This window comes from Erpetoichthys calabaricus, chromosome 1 (assembly GCF_900747795.2).
Source record: "Erpetoichthys calabaricus chromosome 1, fErpCal1.3, whole genome shotgun sequence".
NCBI classification, from domain to species: domain Eukaryota; kingdom Metazoa; phylum Chordata; class Cladistia; order Polypteriformes; family Polypteridae; genus Erpetoichthys; species Erpetoichthys calabaricus.
Genome location: NC_041394.2, coordinates 64,695,015 through 64,703,364, shown reverse-complemented (window position 1 = coordinate 64,703,364; position 8,350 = coordinate 64,695,015).

Here is an 8,350-nt window from a genome sequence, read left to right as displayed (position 1 = left end):
GGATGTGTGTTTTTTTTTTTTGGATTGAATGTGTTGAAGTATGTGAAAGTGTCACTCATAGCAAATAACTGCATTAGTATGTGGAAATGTAATGGGCTATTGTTTAATTCATTTCAGTTGTATTTTTCCAAGAGGGACAGAAAGACCATCTTATAACATTAAAAGCACATCAACAAAGAACACACCTATCAGACATAAACTTAATACAAAAACTAAACTTTTCTTAGCAGTGAGCTTAATACTTAGGGTAAAACACTGGATCAAGAAGTTGTAAAAATGAAACCTACATTTAGACTTGATTGATGCAAATGCTAACTCGTTATGTTATGATTTAAGCCTGTGGATTTTTACTAACATGTGACTTATTTAGAAGATTAATAGCAGTTGGAATGATAGATTATTTGAACTGGTTGCTTTTTATCTTTGAATCTGTGACCTGATGGCAACAACTGAAATTGAGAATATAGTGGATGAGTCCTGTCTGACAAAATGCACTCAGCTTTTCGTAATGCTTTCTAATTAAAGAGGTCTGAGATTTTTTTTTTCTTACTGCTTCATATTGCAATTTGATTTATTCCATTTTTGTTACTTGACATTTAGGTGACATAATAAAAAGTTTCTCATCAGAAAGACTCGGTTACCTTAAACAGTCCTTTTTTGCAGATGACTTCTGTATTTTCACTAAAAGTCTTTTTTGAGTCTGATTGTCCCCAGATATTTATAACTGTCAGCAATCTCCTCTGGCTGGTCTTTGTTTCTTGCTGGTGAATGGTGTTCCATCTAAAATGAATTATTAATTTCTCAGATTTTGTTCTGGAAAAGTTTCATCACACCAGTTAACAAATTCATCTACCAATGGACCATGACTGTTCTCATTCTGATTGTGTAGGTTGACAAACATTGCGTCAACAACATGATGAACCTGTTTTCAGAATTACTGCAACAACCATTTGTATTGAGGATGTGTAAATGAGCATAGTGCTGAGGAGACTGAGTGGATTAGGACTGCATGTCAGACAACCATTGACTTTCACTCTTTAATACTTACTTGTTCACATCAAGCAGCCACCCTAACAGACTGAAGTGCAAATTAAAATCTTCAGTTGGTAGGTTTCAGTTTTTGTTTCATAGAAAACTCAAAAGGACAAGGAAATGGAGCTCTGGTTTGGGAGAGACGGTTTTCCCTCCATGAAAGATTGAAATTCCTTAAGACTGTACATACATTAAAATAATTTACAGGTATTTACAAAATTTTGGACTGTTTGTTCAAGTAGCTTGTTTTACCAAATCTATGAATCGAAAGGAGTTAACATAGGCTTATCAGATAAAGACATATGGCTTCTATTCAGTTTGCTAACTTTATTCGTCTGAAAAAATGCAACAGTAAATTGTGCTTGGCAACGTCGCCTTTAGCTGAAAATGCAGCTTCTACATACTTGCTGCAGCTATTTACAAGTTTTGCTCATTTTATATTCTGAAATTTTTCACCTTAGTCTTCTTTGCATTTCTGTACTTTTTTAGGTCAGTGTGAAGTAAAGCATTGCATGTTTGAGATTTCCTTGCACATTTTTTGTAGTATATAAGCCATATGGAGACTGAAGAATACTGCAGAACCTTTGGTTTTCATTTCAGTATGTACTCCGTGGTTGATTTTGAATTTGTGGATAGATGTCTTGTGAAGCTTATCAGCCTTTTTGTCACTGAAGTTGGTATATTAGTATATTAAATTTGTTTATTTAGTTGACTTAATTCTTGGTATCATCTGGGATTTTTTTCTTGTTCCATTTACTTCCATAGCCCCAAAATAGATGACAGTGTAGATCAATCCCCATACATAATGGCTACCAAGTTTTTCTTTTCCAAATGCTTCCCTGGGATGGCAGGTGTTCCATAAAATGTGCGTGTGAACATGAGGTGTTCCCAGGCCATCTGGGAGATAATCCTTTCATCAAGCCCTGGGTCTTCCCAGGGGTCTCCTCCCATCCTGGCTGTGCCCGTTAAATCTCTACAGGCAGGCATCCATATCCGATGTCTGAACCACATCAGTTGGCTCTACTCAGAGCCTGTCCCAGATGTCTGCTTTTCTCACCCTATCACTAAGGGAGAGCCCATCCACCCTGTGCAGAAACCTCATTTTGGCCATTTGTACCCACAATCTAATTTTTCTGGTCATTACCCAAAGCTCGGAACCATAGGTGAGAGTAGGGACATGAATCGGCTGGTCAGTTGAGAACTTTGCCTTCTGACTCGGCTCCTTCATCACCACTTAGGATCACTATAGCGACTGTATAGCTTTGCTCGCTGCCCCGTACATCAGTCGATCTCACCATCCCTCATCCCCTCAGATGTGATCAAGACCTCAAGGTACTTAAAACTCCTGCACTTGAGGCAGTTTCTAGAGAACAGTCAGCCTTTTCCAAACTGAGGACCATGACCTCAGATTTGGAGGTGTTGATCATCATCCCTGCCACTTCATACCAGTATGCACTGGAGTTCACAGCCCGATGAAGCGAACAGGATCATGTCATCTACAAAAATCAGCAACGCAATTCTAATGCCATCAAAGTGGGCAATACCTCCACCCGCCCCAACCCATCGGCTGCGCCTTGTTTTCCTGTCCATGAAAATCACAAACTGGTTAGGAGACAAAGTACAGCCCTGACAGAGTTCCACACCCTCTGCAAGTGGTGCTGATGTTTTTCCAAGTATGTGGTCACAGCTTTCACTGTGATTATACAGGAACCGAATAGCCCTTATTAGGGCCCTGGAACCCCATACACACTCAGCACCCTCCAGAATTACTTGATCTATAATTAGTGGGAAAAACTCCATCCATTATTGTTGTAATGCATATTTATTCAGCAGGATTGTGTCAAGAAATGTGACTGGAGCTTCTTTATAGAAATGGCAATATGCCTGTATAATTCCTCACTGTGACTGCCAAGTGTTCTTTCTTTTTAAATGTACTTTCTTTTCAGTCATTCTGTTGTGTGTTCAGACCATTCTGTTGTGTGTATATTTATTATCTCTTTATTAATTTATTTAAAGAACTCCTCTGAAAAGCCTGATTTTCCCCACGGAAAAATGAGTATCTGTGTATCTATCTATCACCAGAATATCACCCAGATCTGTGGACCAGGTCAAATTTGTAATTCTCATTCTTCCATTGTTTTCTGCTTTGTGTTGTAAATGGGAAAAAGTTAGATTATTAACTTCTGGCTTCTTTGTTATTTGCATCTTATTGCTAATTGTCAGATGGTTAAAACAAGAAGCAATTAAACACTGCAAAGGTTTGAGTAAAGGAAGCAATTAAGGAAGGGTATGGACTCTTAAGATAAAGCAGTAGTTGCTTCAGCAACGATAATCAGCTTTTAATTAAACTGGGATGGTCCTGGAATTGGGTGATTAATACAAGACCAGTCATTTATATGAATAAATGTTGTCAGGAACTCTGAGGTAAAGTAAATGAAGATGGTTGTTTTACAAGGTCTGAACTATGGAAGAAGGAAAGGAGCACACATTACGTGACATTCTCATACCCACTTAATCCAATTCCGTGTAGGTGAGCTAGACCAGGGGTTGCCAACTCTGGTCCTAGAAGACCACCGTGGCTGCAGATTTTCATTCTATCCCTTAATTAGTGACCTGTTTTTGTTGCTAATTAATTTCTCTTGAATTCATTTTAGTTGACTTCTTTAAAGACTTGTTCCCCTGAATTTCTTCCTCGTTCCTCTGAATTGCTTAATTTCTTTCCTTAAATGGCACCCAAACAGAAGTGAAACGTGAAGTGAGTGAGCCAACAGAAGACCAACTGAGTCAGGGCCCCAAACTCCAACCAATTTTACTCCAACCAGTTGTTTAATTAGGCGCTGATTCTCGTTAATTAAACCTGTTCTTTAATTCCATGTTTTGGTTCATTTTGTATCCTAGGTTTGGCAGCTAATTAAGGGGAAAAAAAACATTAAAGGGGTCCAAGTCTTCACGAGCAAGTCAATTAAATTAAATTCAAATGTTAATTGGCAGCAAAACCAGGTCACTAAGAAAAGGGGTAGAATGAAAACCTGCAGCCACGGACCAGAGTTGGTGACTCTGAGCTAGACGATATGTCAGCAATACAGGGTACTAGTCCATCGAGGGGTCAATTTTCCCAACCTGTATGTCTTGGAAGTGTTGGTGGAGAAACCACAAAGGCATGGGGAGAACATTCAAATTGACAATGTCCAGGACAGGTTTCAGACCAAGGATGTCATAGCCATGAGGTGACCATGTCACCCATCACTACACATACAAACCTAAAAACAGACTAGAGGACTCTGCTTGCTCTTCACAATATAATGAAATAATTAAATAAAATCTTTAGGTAATTCAGTGAATGGCTTTATTGGTTTTAAACTTGAAAAGAGTGCTATTTTATATAATGTGGGTCCAGTACCCCCTTTTTTTTTATTTTTTTTTATAAATATTCCCAAACATTTTTCAGGCAGTGTTATACCAGTTTTGTGAGAAGAAGGTGACTGAGTAGGCTTGGATGGGTTTATGTATTTTAGCACTAGATGTACTTAAAATAAACAGTGAATTCCGTTTTAATGTTATAAATGCTTGGTTTGCACTTATATTTCACGGTAACAACCATTTAATTCCTAACAATTTTTTTTCCCAGTTCAAGGATTAGAGTAGTGAATTTCATGAACAGTTTGCCCATTCTGTTTGTGTTTGTTTTGCTGTTCACACTGGTGTGCTGTGTGCTCTGCCACAAGTAAAGAATCACAGATTGTCCACTTGACTGAAATCCCATCTTTGCCACACGCAGTAGAGAAGAGCCTGCCAGTGGGTATCAGTGGAGGACGACAACAGCAGTAGTTAAGGAGACCTGAAAGCACTCCAAGTACAACAGACATACTGTAGCAACCCTAGAGAAAGTCTATAGGAGAGCGACGAGACTTAGAGGTCTCAGCTATGAAGGGAGAATGGAAGAGCTGAACCATTTCACTTCAAACAAATGGAGATTGAGAAGTGATGTAATTGAAGTTTAAAAACTTATGAAGGGAATTAGTAAAGTGAATCCAGCCTCTAACTGTAAAATACGTTCTATGACAAGATCACAGAAACATCATTAGAAACTTAAGGGCAGATTTTGGACAAATGTTAGGTTTTCTTCACACAGAGAATTGCTGACACATGGAATAATACATTACTAATACCTCCTCCCTGTTTATAGGGTAAATATTAAAAAAGTGTTCAGTCACCTTTGAAGTAGTAGTAGTAGTAGTGTTGCAGAAGACATTGAAAATCTTACTTGCATATCGAGCCATCATGCAACATGTTGTGACTCACCAATGCTATGATTAAACAGAATGCTTTAAAAGACAAGACTTCATTTAATTAAAGGAAAACACAAATCTGTTGTACTCTCTCCTGGTGGCTGTGTTACTGATGTGTGCACATAGGGCTGCCTGTGGTAATACAGGATAACAGAAAATACACCAGTTGAAGAAGCTGAAAAACCGGCCAGAAAGTATTGCTGTCCTCAGATGATACTGCCTGCCTGTGTCGCCTAATGGATTGACCGGTGCTGATATGTATGTACATTTAATTAGTGTTAAACTTTGACCCACAATAAACAAAGTTTACTTTTTTGGACTAGTTATGCATGAAATCATAACATATCACTTCTATACTGCATAAAACATGGTAATTAAAGTCAAAAGAAAAAGCTAAAAATTTTTAACTAAAGCCACTGACTTTGTTATAAAGAATAGCAGCAATACGAAAAATGAAGCACTGAAAGACAGAAGTTTATGGCAAAGGTAAGAAAAAAAATAGCTGAGTAATACCTTCGGTGTATTGCATTAAAAGCTGTTTTGTGGAATGATTTGGGTTTATCTGTTTATGAGCTGAAATTGTGTATTAATACTGAAAGAGCAGCAGCAGTGCTTCAGGTATAGATGCGACAAGCATATTTCTTACTGTGTGGGCTCATGTCACTAAATTTGGGAAGTTATGCAACACAACAAGGTTATTCTAGTTTTGCTTTTTTATATTAGTTTTTTTTTCTGACCTTACTTGGAAATTCAGTTTAGTTTTTGTTTTCCTTCATCGTATATTTTTATTTTTAATTTAGTTTTTATTTCACAAAGACATTTCTATTTTATTTTTATATCTGTTAGTTTCAGTTTTAGTAATTATGGTATGGTTAAAGAGCTACAATGGAGTTTAGTTTTATGTCACAATCAGGCAGAAGACTTGAAAAGCCCATGTATAAGAACAGTAAACCCATAATGAGCAGAGTAAGAGCAAGTAATAGGTGTATGGACATGCACAAAATGACAGAGACAGCATCTGAGATTAGGAACAATATATACATCATCTAAATCCGCTTATCCAGAGCAGGACCGCAGAAAACCTGGAGCCTACCCCAGCAGGTCTGGATAAAAGGCAGGAAAAATCCCTAGTATGCAATATGTATGATATGGCTGATGTTAAGAACAGAAAGAATATGATATTTCAACTATCTATTTTAAGAGAGAGAGAGAGAAATCGGGGGTAAAGGGTGACAAATATTTTAAAACATAATTCTGCTACTGGATTATTTTCACAATATTAGTATGTTTATTTTTTCACCAGTTGGCAGAATCTCTTCACCTACCTATCTGTAGTTCAGTGGAGACATTGCCAACTTAGGAATTTTACAAGCTTTGTATTGCTTCATTGTTATGATTTTTTTTAAAGCAAAAGTGATTAGTCAGCAACAATATGCTGATCTTGTATGATGACTGTCAGTCTCTCCATCGGTGCCATTTTATGTTCAAAAAGGCTTTCTCCAGTGTGAATTGGCAGGTGAATTATTGTCAACAAAATGCAGGCACCTGAGAAATAAACTGAAACGATACTCGTGATTTTTCTGACCATACGGTAAAGGTTTTTTTTCCCAGCACATTCCGACTTAAGGCATTTGAATTGCATGTTGATATACAACAAGCGCAAAGAAAGGCGGCACAGTAAATCGCTTTCTATTTCACACAATATACGTGCCTGTAGTCCGCTCTCTCTGTCACCGCCAATGCTGTGTGAACACCTGCCCTCCGTCACCAGCCGCCAGTCACTGGATGAATATTTGCAGGAAGCTAGTGGTGGAGGACTTTCTGTATTAGAGTTAAAAGTTACAGGGGTTAAAGACTAAAATTATTATTTTATTTCAGTTGGTCTTTCCAGCTACTTTCAATAGTTTATTTTTAGTTTTTCATTGCAATTTTGTTAAATATTTTATTTCAGTTTACAAAAATGTTTTTTTAGTAATAGTTTGTTTTGATTTTAGTTTTTGTTAACTATAATAACCTTGCAACACAATGAAACAGAGGTGAGTTGAGAGCATTACACTGCATTACATTATAATGAACAAATGGCAAGGGTTTACATCATAATATTAATATTAAACAACAACCACCATTTTGTCCTGGATAACTCCTCACTTACGAAACAGTCACAATGATCCATTCTGTCAGGTTCTTTTAAAAGCTGTCAATCAATTAATCATATTTTGTGAGCCTCCCTTCGTTGAGAACAACTTTGTAAGACACATTATAAGATTAAATAAGATGGTGGAATACTGGGGCACTTTGTGCGTTAAACCTGATACACCTCACACTGTTTTAATGCTGGGTGGATTTCATTTTATTCAAACACATAGGGACTCACTGCAATGTGAAGAAAGACAGAAGCAGGGTCCGGACAGCCATATGAATGAGGAATGGTGTAAATGGGAACATATTAGAGTTAAGACTGATATTCTGGCTTTTGAAATGCATCCACATTATTTACCCTTGTTACTGTTGATATTCTTCCTGTAAATGTAAGCTCAGCAACAGTAATGATTCACTTTAATGATGACTCATTCTGACACAGCAGTTATATGTGGTGACTTCAACCATGTGAATTTAGAAGGAACTATAATTTCTTTCACTTTCTGTCATGTTCCACTCGAAACAAGCTGGATCTGCTTCAATCTAAATGTTAAAGATGCCTTTAAGTGTAAACCTGTGGCACCTTTGGCTGACCACAATCTGATCCATCTTATTCCCAACAACAAGTCTGTTACTCTGCAGTGGGCTGGAGCCCTTCCCGGGGTTTGTTTCCTGCCATGCTTCCCAGGTCCTCCCTGCGTGGAGTTTGCATGTTCTCCCCGTGTCTGTGTGGGTTTCCTCCCACAGTCCAAAGACATGCAGGTTAGGTGCATTGGCAATTCTAAATTGGCCCTAGTGTGTGCTTGGTGTGTGCGTGTGTTTGTGTGTGTCCTGTGGTGGGTTGGCACCCTGCCCGGGATTGGTTCCTGCCTTGTGCCCTGTGTTGGCTG